This window comes from Ruditapes philippinarum, unplaced genomic scaffold (genome assembly GCF_026571515.1).
Source record: "Ruditapes philippinarum isolate M1 unplaced genomic scaffold, ASM2657151v2 ctg5731_1_1_1_1, whole genome shotgun sequence".
Taxonomy (NCBI): domain Eukaryota; kingdom Metazoa; phylum Mollusca; class Bivalvia; order Venerida; family Veneridae; genus Ruditapes; species Ruditapes philippinarum.
Window position 1 is genome coordinate 82,039 of NW_026855789.1, and position 13,726 is coordinate 95,764.

Here is a 13,726-nt window from a genome sequence, read left to right on the forward strand (position 1 = left end):
TTTTATGTATTCATATAGGTAAGCATTATAATACTCAATGAAACAACCTTGTGATAACTTTTCAAATAGTGGAGCGTTACTGTCCTCCGATGTTCTTATTGGGAAGTATTGTATATCCAAGTAGTGTCTGGTTATTTAGATTGCTTCTTTTTAGCTCACCTGTCACAAAGTCCGGCGTCCGTCCGTCCGTAAACTTTTACTTTAAATGACATCTCCTCATAAACCACTGAGCCAATTTCATCCAAACTTCACAGGAATGTTCCTTTGGTGGTCACCTTTAAAAATTGTTCAAAGAATTTAATTCCATGCAGAACTCTGGTTGCCATGGCAACCGAAAGAAAAAACTTTAAATATTTTCTTTTAAAAAATCCCAAGAGTTAGAGCTTAGATATTTGGCATGAAACATCTTCTAGTGAGTGTCTACCAAGTTTGTTCAAATTAAGTCCCTGGGGTCAAAATTCGCCCCGCCCCGGGGGGTCATTGTTTTTCCCTATATGTATATATTAAAAACTATAAAAATCTTCTTTTAAAGAACCCAAAGAGCTAGAGCTAAGATATTTAGCATGAAACATTTTCTAATGGGTGTCTACCAAATTTGTTCAAATAAAAGCCCTAGGGTCAAAATTGGCCCCGCCCCAGGGGGTCATTGATTTTCCCTATATGCATATAGTAAAAACTTAAAAAATCTTTTTTAAAGAACCCAAAGAGCTAGAGCTAAGATATTCAGCATGAAACATGTTCTAATGAGTGTCTACCAAGTTTGTTCAAATAAAAGCCCTGGGGTCAAAATTGGCCCCGCCCCAGGGGGTCATTGATTTTCCCTATATGCATATAGTAAAAACTTAAAAAATCTTCTTGTAAAGAACTCAAAGAGCCAGAGCTAAGATATTTAGCATGAAACATGTTCTAATGGGTGTCTACCAAGTTTGTTCAAATTAAAGCCCTGGGGTCAAAATTAACCCCGCCCCGGGGGTCATTGATTTTCCTTATATGTGTATAGCAAAACTTAAAAAAGCTTCTTTGAAAAAACCCAAATAGCTAGAGTTTAGATATGAGGCATGAAACATCTTCTAGTGAGTGTCTACAAAGTTTGTTCAAATAAAAGCCTTGGGGTCAAAATTGGCCCCACCCCAGGGGTGTCATTGTTTTTAACTATATGTGTATAGTAAAAACTTAAAAATCTTCTTTTAAAAAACCCAATGAGCTAGAGCTTAGATGATTAGAATGAAATATCTTCTTATGGATGTCTACCAAGTTTGTTCAAATAAAAGCCCTCGGGTGAAAATTGGCCCTGCCAGGGGAGGGGGGGGGGGAGGAGAGATCATTGTTTTTCATTATATGTGTGTAGTTAAAACTTAACATTGTGAAATAAAAACTTAACATTGTGAAACATCTTCTAATCAGTGTCTTCCAAGTTTGTTTAAATAAAAGCCCTGGGGTTTAAACTGCCCCCCCCTCCGGGGCCCTATATACAGGTGAGCGACCTCAGGGCCATCATGGCCCTCTTGTTTAATTATACATTTATAAAACACTTACAAATGCTTCATGGGTCTGTCGATCATTGATTACAGTCAGTTTCAACTGCAGCTGTCTTCTGCTGATGTCAGCATTTATAAAACATTGTTTAATGTTCCATCTGACTATTTTCTACTTCTATGGATATGTGTTTTTCAAATAAGTGTCTACATGTACTTTTTCACCATTATTATCATTCATTACACTGTCGTGATTTACCAACATTATCCTTGGTAACACTGTTCATATTGACCAACATTATCCTTGCATTGACCAACATTATCCTTGCTTACACTGTCAATATTGACCAACATTATCCTTGGTAACACTGTCCACATTGACCAACATTATTGGTAACACTGTCCACATTGACCAGCATTATTCTTGGTGACACTGTCGACATTGACCAGCATTATCCTTGGTAACACTGTCCACATTGACCAGCATTATTCTTGGTAACACTGTCCACATTGACCAGCATTATCCTTGGTAACACTGTCCACATTGACCAGCATTATTCTTGGTAACACTGTCCACATATCCTTGATAACACTGTCGACATTGACCAAAAATTGTCCTTGGTAACACTGTCGACATTGACCAACATTATCCTTGGTAACACTGTCCATATTGACCAACATTATCCTTGTAACACTGTCAACATTGACCAACTTTGTCCTTCTCATGCTGCTCTTATGATAATCTTTCAGATGATTTATTTTTCTGGTGGTAAAAAATTATAATAGTTTTTTTTCCACATTGACCAGCATTATTCTTGGTAACACTGTCGACATTGACCAGCATTATCCTTGGTAACACTGTCGACATATCCTTGATAACACTGTCCACATTGACCAACATTATCCTTGGTAACACTGTCCACATTGACCAACATTATCCTTGGTAACACTGTCCTCATTGACCAACATTACCCTTGGTAACACTGTCAACATTGACCAACTTTGTCCTTCTCATGCTGCTCTTATGATAATCTTTCATATGATTTATTTTTCTGGGGGTAAAAAATTATAATAGTTTTTTTTTCTGTACAAGTGTACAATTAACCTTTTATAAAAAAATTCATTTAAAGCAGCTGTTACCAGATAAATTTAAATATGAAAAGCCACATGAGGAATAACAAACTGTCAAATTGTGTTTAATGGCCATAACATACTATAAGGTATGGCCTCTATTTATCATTTTACCAAATAATACTAATACATGTGCAAAAAATAGTACATACATAAATATTATGCAAATTAATACAATGTAGAAGATACATTTGTAGATATATTAATTAATTGAATTCTACTATTATAGTAAGAAATCAGTCCATATTTTTTTCTTTTAATTTTAATGCTACTGAAGCATGAAGGGTGATAGACATATCATAATACCCAGGGTTGCCAATACCTGTATCCGATGAGTTTGTATCGTCCTGTTCCTCGACAACTTCAAGTGCGGCTGCAGCAGGGTGGGATAGATTACTGGTAGATGAACTTGTTGTTTGTAATGACCTATTTATCACTGTTTTTCTAGCTGGATTGTTCCTTTGGTGAAGGGATTCCAAAGTTGTTCCAAGAATTTGACTCCATGCAGGCTGTTACCATAGCAACCAAAAGAAATTGTAAGACAACATTGAATAAATCTTCTTCTAATGACCCACAATGCCTAGATATTAGACCTCTTCTAAGATTGTTCAAATAATAGCATTGGGATCAAATTTGGCCCCGCCCCGGGGGGTTGTTGATTTTTATTATGTACAAATAGTAAAAACTTAAAATTCCTCTTGGCTGAAGGTACAAGGCTTAGAGCTTGATATTTTGTAATAAATTATCATCTAGAGGTCGTGTACCAATATTGTCAAAAGTTTGGGGGGATAGATGGCATGAATGCGCTCATTATGATACTCATCTCTATACTTGATACAAATATTTCTCAAATAATCATTCAAAACAAACTTCTAGATGCGTTCTTTCTTCTCATTTTTGATGGCATCTGCCTTTCCTGGCATCTGACGAGAAATGATTTCTCGCTCAAGAAATTGTCTCACTTTTGCTTTTAAGCTTTCCAATTCCTTTCTTTATTCCATGGTCTTTTTTCAATCCTTGTTTTTTAAGTGATATTTTGCGTTAACTTGACGAATTCCATTTAACACGATGTGTCATAGCCAATCAAAACTCCATAGTTTCCTTTTACAAGATAAGATTTCCTTATAGTTATTTGTCCATCTTTTCAATATATATATTCATGAACATGTATCATTTTACTTGAATTGGATAGCCTTTCCTGTAAGGCAAAAGTTTCGGTAGCTGTTTTCTCTGAATTGTACGTTTACCAACGTAATTATAAACGCTTTAATCTATAATGTTTACATTTGAATCTATGCCAATTGCTTAATTATGTTCTTTTGATTCACGATAATATTTGTTTGTATATTATTTTCCGACACTCTGTACTGTTATGTTATAGAGGAATTTTTCCTCTGAATTGAATTGTGAGTCCTCTTCACGGCTAACTTCATGTATTTGCCTCATTTTGACAACACTGCGAAAAGTGGCCTACTGATGAGCACATATTACAGGTTTTTCCCTTCGCTGGGCAAGGGTGCCTCAATGGGGAAATTTATTTCCACAATTCCTGTATTGATAAGCTAGCTGGCAACACACCACGATATTTCCCACGCTGATGGGATTGTTATATCTCCGAAAATTTCCATGGTTCTGCGAGCAAAATCCACGTCGTTTATCCATTCACTCATGTTATAGTCCACCTAGCCCTCTTCGAGTGTAATTTGATACCTTTCTCAGTAAGCTCAGTAAGTTTGGGTCATTTTTCTCCACAACTTTGGCTTGTTGGTCACTCTGTTCATGCATCCTACCCAAAGTCAATACAGCATCAATTTTATGTCAGGTTCACGTCAGGTTTTTCGCTAGTGTCCGTAATTCCGTTAAGTATTCATCAGGGGATTGTTGTTCCAACTGTTTGTATGTTCCGAAATTGTGTATTTCCATTTTGAATGATCTTCTGTGGCGAGAAATAGCTCCAAAGCACTTTCTTTGTTGCATCATACGTTTCTTTAGTATCTTTCTGCAAAGTCATAAATGTTGGAACCTTTTCACCGGCATATTGTTACAACAAAGCTCTTTTTTGATCATCATCGTCCACTGACATTCCCTTGAATAATATACTCTAGACGATCAATTAATTTTTCCTATCGTGTTCCTGAAATTGATTTGTTTGCCTTAAGATCAAAACTTTGTTGTTCATTGTTTTACTAAGTTTACTTCGTCATCCGTCCATAAACTAGTCAAATGTTTATATGAATTCTTAATCAATTAAATCACAATTTGATATCCCCATTGCCAGATATTACGTCCAGGGGATAGATGTGATAAGAAACAAATTGTTTATATAATAATTAAAAGATAGTAATAAGTAAGCAAAAATAAAATGATCAAAAATAAAATGATCATACACAGAAAGAAAGAAAAACAAATAAACATTAGATAAATAGAAATTAGCTGCGAGCAATACACAAGTTACCATTCCAGGATGAGATTAATTTTTTGAACTGAGCAACATTTGAACATTTTCTAAAATAATCAGGCCGAGAGTTCCATAAAAAAAGTGCAGGATACACGAAAGATTTCCGGCAGTTGTAGTCCTAACTTGAAGGATCTGCAATACATTAAGTATTTTAAATTTATACCAGATGTTTTCTTGGCAATAAGATCAGATAAAACAGGAGACATATCATGATATGCCATAGCCCTTATCCTTATTTTTAGAGTTGGTGTTTTCAACATATCTTCAAATTAGAATTAAATCGTTATAAACAAATCTACGAGCTCTTTTCTGCAGTTTTTCCATCTATTTAGTATTATTATCTGAAGAAAAATGCCATGACATAGAACAAAAATTAAAGTTAGACAATATAAAAGTATGAAAGACTGTTTATTTTAAGTTTTGACCCATTCTTTTCAGGGTGTTTAATTGATTTACAGCTTTTTAGCTCACCAGAGCCGAAGGCTCAGGGTGAGCTATTAGTATCAAAGGGGGATGCTCCGTAATCTGTCGTCATGCGTCAACAATCGTCTTCTTCTCTGAAACTACTTGGCAGATTTTGTTCAAATTTGGTCTGTAGCATCCTAGTGACAGTCACACTTGAATTTGCTCATGTCATTCCAATTGGCCCCTTTTAGGGGTCAGCAGAGCTAAAAATAGAAAAACCTTTAAACATCTTCTTCTACAGAATTAATTGATGGATGATCACAAAACTTTGTCTGTAGCATTCTTGGGTACTCTTTTATCAAGTTTGCTCATATGAATTTGATTGGCCCCTTTTAGGGGCCACTAAAGCTAAAAATAGAAAAACCTTTTAACGTCTATTTCTACAGAACTAATTGATGGATTATCACCAAACCTTGTCTGTAGCATTCTTAGGTAGTCTTTTATCAAGTTTGCTAATATTATTTTGATTGGCCCCTTTAAGGGGTCTCTAGGGCTAAAAATAGATAAACCTTTAAACATCTTCTCCTACAGAACTAATTGCTGGATGACCACCAAACTTTGTCTGTAGCATTGTTGGGTAGTCTTTTATCAAGTTTGCTCATATTAATTTGATTGGCCCCTTTATGGGTCTCTATGGCTAAAAATAGAAATACCGTTGAATGTCTTTTTCTAGAGAACTAATGGATGAATGATCACCAAACTTTGTATGTAGCATTGTTTGGTAGTCTTTTATCAAGTTTGCTCATATTATTTTGATTGGCCCCTTTAAGGGGTCTCTAGGGCTAAAATAGAAAAACCTTTTAACATCTTCTCCTACAGAACTAATTGATGGATGATCACCAAATTTTGTTGACAGCATTCTCGGGTAGTCTTTTATCAAGTTTGCTCATATTAATTTGATTGGCCCCTTTTAGGGGCCACTAAAGCTAAAAAAAAGAAATACCGTAAAATGTCTATTTCTACAGAACTTATTGATGGATGATCACCAAACTTTGTCTGTAGCAATTTTGGGTAATCTTTTATCAAGTTTGCTCACATTAATTTGATTGGCCCCTTTAAGGGGCCGCTAAAGCTAAAAATAGAAAAACCTTTAAACATCTCCTACTTCAGAACCAATTGATGGATGATCACCAAACTTTGTCTGTAGCATTCTTGGGTACTCTTTTATCAAGTTTGCTTATATTAATTTGATTCGCCCCTTTTAGGGGCCACTAAAGCAAAAAATAGGAAAAAGAAAAAACCTTTGAACATCATTTCCTACTGAAATAATTGATAGAGGGTCACCAAACTTTGTAGCATTCTTAGGTAGTCTTTTATCAAGTTTGCTCATATTAGTTTGATTAGCCCTGTTTAAGCTAAAGCTTAAATGCCCCAGGTCATGGCATTTCTTCAAAATATTGTTTAAACATATTCTATGATCAAGTTTAATATGAGAATATATTGACATTCCAACACTGAAAAGCAGTTGTTTCTGGTGAGCGACTCAGGGCCATCATGGCCCTCTTGTTTACATAAATTGCTCATATGAATATTAAAATTTAATGGTTGGTCAATGCCAAGGAGTTTCGTCACATGTTATTTCACTTGCGTTAATTTTGAATGCTAGAGGTTTTGTGAATGTTTTCTTCCTCAGAGAAATAGCTTGAAATTTATCTTAAGTGAAACCAGTTTGTAAGATAGCTTCTTTCATGTTATTGAGTACATATTAGTTCATCAAAATGTTAAGTATGTAAAGAAAGGTTATTGTCATCTGCATAATTATATAAAATACATTTATTTATAAAGAAAAAGTTTGCCATTTATAAAAATATTGAACACAAGAGGCCAGGATTGATCCTTGAGGGACACCTTTGGATATATTAGTCCATGAACTTACAATATTGCCTTTTTTTATTTGCGGTTTTCTGTTTGACATATAAGACTTCATAATGTTGGTGGCAGGACCTGGTAAGCCATATGCTGTTAACTACTCTAAAATAATTTCATGTGGCATATGCCTTCGATAAATTCATCAAAATTGCTCCCACATTTTCATTATTGTCCAGGGCCTGTCACCAGTCCTCAAGCAACCTTGAAAGTGTAGTAGGATAGCAGGATATACATGTATGTAAGGATATTACAAGTATTGACATCAGGAAGTTTCTCAGTTGATTACTAACTTTCTTTTGCAATTCCCCTGAAATATTCTGTAATACAAGGAGCAAAAATCAATGATTCTGTTACATTTTTAATAAAATTTTACAGATTTGACATTTTATTTATTGAAGAAAACATATAAAACAACAATCTCGTTTTTATATTGTAGCACTCACCATTGTTCTATTCTTTTTTAACATCATTGTTATGTCTCTATATTTTACATTTTTTATATATTTATATAATTTGTATATCAGTTTTGTGTCTCTTTTAATATTATTTGAAAGTTTGATAAATATGTCAGATGTTGCATGATTGTAATATTACAAATAAATTTCTCGAGTTATTATTATCTTCCGATGACTTGCTTTTTATTATGCTTCCCGAAGGAAGAGCAAATAGTCGCCGCTTTGTCCGTATGTCCGTCCGATTTTCTTATCCGGGACATTACTTAGAAACAAGAGGTATCAACATGAAATTTTGTAGGTAGATAGATCTCATTGAGTAGATGAAGTGTACAAGAACCGTAACTCTGCCTTGCCTAATTTTTGAATTATTGCCCTTTGTTTATTTTTACACTGAACTTTGTCCGGGACATAACTCTAAAACTAAAAGAGGTATCAACATGAAACTTTGTAGGTAGATAGATCTCATTGAGTAGATGTGCAGTGCACAAGAACCGTACTCTGCCTTGCCTAATACTTGATTATTGCCCTTTGTTTATTTTTACACTTTGAACTTTTTCCGGGACATAACTCTGAAACTATAAGAGTTATCAACATGAAACTTTTCAAATACATAGATCTCATTGAGTAGGTTTGCAGTGCTTAAGAACCGTAACTCTGCCGTGCCTAATTTTTGAATTATTGTCCTTGTTTATTTTTACATTGAACTTTGTCCGGGACATAACTCTAAAACTAAAAGAGGTATCAACATGAAACTTTGTAGGTAGATAGATCTCATTGAGTAGATGTGCAGTGCACAAGAACCGTACTCTGCCTTGCCTAATACTTGATTATTGCCCTTTGTTTATTTTTACACTTTGAACTTTGTCCGGGACATAACTCTGAAAGTATAAGAGATATCAACATTAAACTTTGTAGGTAGATAGGTCTCATTTGGTAGAAGTGCAGGGCTTAAAAACCATAACTCTGCCTTGCCTCATTTTGAAGTTATTACCCTTTGTTTATTTTTGCTTTTTGACTTTTGTCCAGGACATCACTCTAAAACTATTAGAGATATCAACATGAAACTTTGTAGGTAGATAAATCTCATTGGATAGTGCAATACTAAAGAGCCAAAACACAGCCTTGTCTAATTTTAGAGTTATTGCCCTTTGTTCATTTTACACTTTGAATTTTACCCGGGACATAACTCTGAAACTATAAGAGATATCATCACGACATTTTATAGATAGATAGATCTCGCAATGCAAAAACCATAACTCTGCCTTGCCTTCTTTTGGGGTTTTGCCCTTTGTTGATTTTTTTTTATACTTTCTAGTGTCCAAAACCTTTCCTGGGATGTTCAACCGGTTCTTGTTTATTCTGATACCTACATTCTAAGGTTTATCCCCAAATGTGTCTCTGATACGACCGTATGTACATGAAAAGTACAGTTTCTTTGATAACAAATGGCAACACCAACCTGTTCAATTTTTGTTGCTCAAACATTTTCGATGCCTTTTTATAGCTCCTCGTCTTAGCATAAATTGCTCAAAATATTAGGTATTTGACATGTAGTTCTGGTCCGAATGGAAAAAGAGAAAGAAAACACATGATGTGAGCAAATAATTTGTGGTATAAGATACCGTTGAAGTACCAAATGTAAAAATTGGTCACTAAGTTTACATATAGATACGCATTTGTCATATTTTATCTTAATTTCTTTTGGAATCAAGCATTGCCTTTTAAACCTCTACAAAAACCATCAAGCCTAATCTTCTTGTGAAAAACCACTTGTCCAATGTCACCAAACTTGGCAGGATTGATCCTTGGGTGAAGGTCTTCCAAAGTTGTTATCCATGCAGAAATCTGGTTGCTATGACAACCAAAAGGAATTATTAGATAAATTTAAAAAAAAAATCTTGTAAAGACCCACAAGGCCTAGAGCATAGATATTTTTATAAGGCATTATCTGGTAGACCTCTACCGAGATTAATCAAATTATAGTCCTGGGGTCAAAATTAGCTGCACCCCCAGATTCGTTGATTTTCACTATGAAAATAAACAGTAGTAAAAACTTTAAATATCTTCCTGTCTGAAGGTACGAGGCTTAGAGCTTTGCTATTTGGTATATAATACATATATGGGTCCTCTATCAAAGTTGTTTAAATTTTGCCCCGGTATCAAAATTGGCCTTGCTCCGGGGTCATGGCAAGATTATTATAAAATTTTGGTAGAGGTTCACTACACAATGTTTCATGCTCTAGCCTTTGTCAATATAGAAAAGATGGGTTTTTTTTTATATTTTCACTATATACAATGTACATATAAGGTAAAACTATGACCCCCGGTACACTAGAGGCAAACTTTGGTAGAGAACAACTTTGGTAGAGTTCCTATAGATGATATCATATATCAAAGCTCTAAGCATTGTACCTTCAGACAAGAAGATATTTTAAGTTTTTACTATATGTACATAGTGAAGATCAATGTCCCCCTGGATGGGGCCAATTTTGACCCCAGGGCTATAATTTGAGCAATCTTGGTAAAGGTCTACCAGACAACGCCTAATGCAAAATATCTATGCTCTAGGCTTTGTGGGACTTTACAAGAAGATATTTACTCTTATAATTCCTTTTGGTTGCCATTGCAACCAGATTTCTGCATGGAATGAACTTCTTTGAACAACTTTCGAAGCCCTTCACACAAGGATCAATCCTGCCAAGTTTGGTTGAAATTGGACTCGTGGTTTTTCACAAGAAGATATTTTAACTACATTAGCCATTTTATATATACAGGTTCGTCAGTTCATAGCAAAAACATATCGTCGTTATAGCACAAGATTTTGTGACATGCAGGAGCCATGTTGAGGTCGGCACGACCTATTGTAAACACTATTTCTTTGAAATATGTGGTGTTTTGCGAATTGTGTTGTGCTAGGTCAACGATGAATTGTTTCAAAAAGTCGATTGAATAGATAAAAAGTTGGAATAATTTTGCAATGTCTTTTATAAGCTATTACCTGCAATACTATTTTATCCAGAAAGATACGGTGTCTCGGTCAGAACTCTAATATTTTGACATTGTGCTAAACGCTCTATCACCAATGTCACCATTCAGATGTTACTGACGAAAAAGGTCCTCTATTTTGTGATAATAAATGCAATCAGAGGCGTCTTTTTTGGGCACCTTAATGTCGCCTATTTTGAACAGTCGAGTAATCTTTGACTGCTCCGGATAAAGTAAGCTTGAATGAACGTTTTTAGCTCACCTGTCACAAAGTGACAGGGTGAGCTTTTGGGATCGCTTTTCGTCCGGAGTCCGTCCGGAGTCCGTCCGTCCGTAAACTTTTATTTTAAATGACATCTCCTCTGAGTCCTCATAAACCACTAAGCCAATTTCATCCAAACTTCACAGGAATGTTCCTTTGGTGGTCACCTTTAAAAATTGTTCAAGGAATTTAATTCCACGCAGAACTCTGGTTGCCATGGCAACCGATAGAAAAAACTTAAAATATCTTCTTTAAAAAAACCCAAAGAGGTAGAGCTAAAATATTTGGCATGAAACATCTTCTAGAGAGTGTCTATCAAGTTTGTTCAAATAAAAGCCCTGGGGTCAAAATTGGCCCCGCCCCAGGGTGTCATTGATTTTCCCTATATGCATATAGTAAAAACTTTAAAAAAAATTCTCTTAAAGAACCCAAAGAGCTAGAGCTAAAATATTTAGCATGAAACATCTTCTAATGAAAGTCTACCAAGTTTGTTCAAATAAGAGCCCTGGGGTCAAAATTGGCCCCGCCCCAGGGGATCATTGATTTTCCTATATGCATATAGTAAAAACTTAAAAATCTTCTTTTAGAGAACCCAAAGAGCTAGAGCTAAGATATTTAGCATGCAACATCTTCTAATGGGTGTCTACCAAATTTGTTCAAATAAAAGCCCTGGGGTCAAAATTGACCCCGCCCCGGGGGTCATTGATTTTCCTTATATGTGTATAGCAAAAACTTAAAAAACTTCTTTTAAAGAACCCAAAGAACTAGAGCTAAGATATTCAGCATGAAACATCTTCTAATGGATGTCTACCAATTTTGTTCAAATTAAAGCCCTGGTGTCAAAATTGGCCCCGCCCTAGGGTGTCATTGATTTTTTCTATATGCATATAGTAAAAACTTAAAAAATCTTCTTTTAAAGAACCCAAAGAGCTAGAGCTAAGATATTTAGCATGAAACATCTTCTAAAAGGTGTCTACCAAGTTTGTTCAAATAAGAGCCCTGGGGTCAAAATTGGCCCCGACCCAGGGTGTCATTGATTTTCTATATATACATATAGCAAAAACTTAAAAATCTTCTTTGAAAAAACCCAAATAGCTAGAGTTTAGATACTTAGCATGAAACATCTTCTTGTGAGTGTCTACAAAGTTTGTTCAAATAAAAACCTTGGGGTCAAAATTGGCCCCGCCCCGGGGGTCATTGATTTTATTTATGTGTATAACAAAAACTTAAAAAATCTTCTTTTAAAGAACCCTAATAGCTCGAGCTAAGATATTTAGCATGAAACATCTTTTAATGGATGTCTACCAAGTTTGTTCAAATAAGAGCCCTGGAGTCAAAATTGGCCCCGACCCAGGGGGTCATTGATTTTTTCTATATGCATATAGTAAAAACTTACAAAATCTTCTTTTAAAGAACCCAAACAGCTAGAGCTAAGATATTTAGCATGAAACATCTTCTAATGGGTGTCTACCAAATTTGTTCAAATAAGAGCCCTGTGGTCAAAATTGGCCCCGCCCCGGGGGGTCTTTGATTTACCTTATATGTGTATAGCAAAAACTTAAAAAATCTTCTTTGAAAAAAACCAAATAGCTAGAGTTTAGATACTAAGCATGAAACATCTTCTTATGGGTGTCTACCAAGAGAACTTACACTACAGCAAGCTTCCTTCTTTTAGGAAAAAAAGGAGATTTCTTCATATATAGACAGCAGCTGCGTATATAAAACTATATAAACGTCACGATAATGGATTATCCAATGAAAAGCCCAACAGGTCAACGAACAAAAAGTGGACATGTCACAAAGCAAAGCACGGACGTGGTGATTACATTAATTATGCATAATTAATAGGAAATAATAGAAACCGACAAGGAAATTAAGAAGACAATTAATTAATATGCCTAAAAAAGTAAAGGGGTGTAGGGACTTGAGGGTCGGGCAATGGGGAGGGGGGGGGGGGCAAAAGTAGACGAGACAACAACAAGAGGGGACACAAAGGTGTCGCCATAATAGTATGAAGCAGCAAACAAGACATACATCAAGGGAACACAGAGGTATGCCGCATTGGAACAGTCAGCAGCATTAGCAGGTTTATTTACTTTAAAATAAAAAATCTATAAACAGCCGTTTTATAATCATTTAGCGTTTGGCTCCTGAAATAGGAACAATAACACGTGCAAGGAGCCTGAAAATGGTACAGCAAACGTACGAAGTCAAATAACAGAGATGTTAACGCTTATTTGCGAGTTTTCATAATTTTACAAATTGAAACAATCTTTAAAAGTTAATTATAGTATGTATATCGAATATCAAGTGCACGTAATTAACGCACTTTATAATTATATGTAATAATCATGTTGCCCTTTATTTTGATATCTAAACAAAACAAATTAAGCTGAAAAGGTGCTGTAGATTTACCTTACAGAGTACGCCTCCTAATCAAACTATCCTATATTTTAGTACTATTAACGAATTCCTTTTCTTACCAGATATGGTGTGTAAGTAGTGCTTAATTGAAATAGTTTGTAAATGACTGGTGTTACTTATTGTATATCATCATATTCGATGTTACTTGGTAATTACTATTAAGTTAATGTTGTTAAATACTTGGTAATAACATACTTTTCTG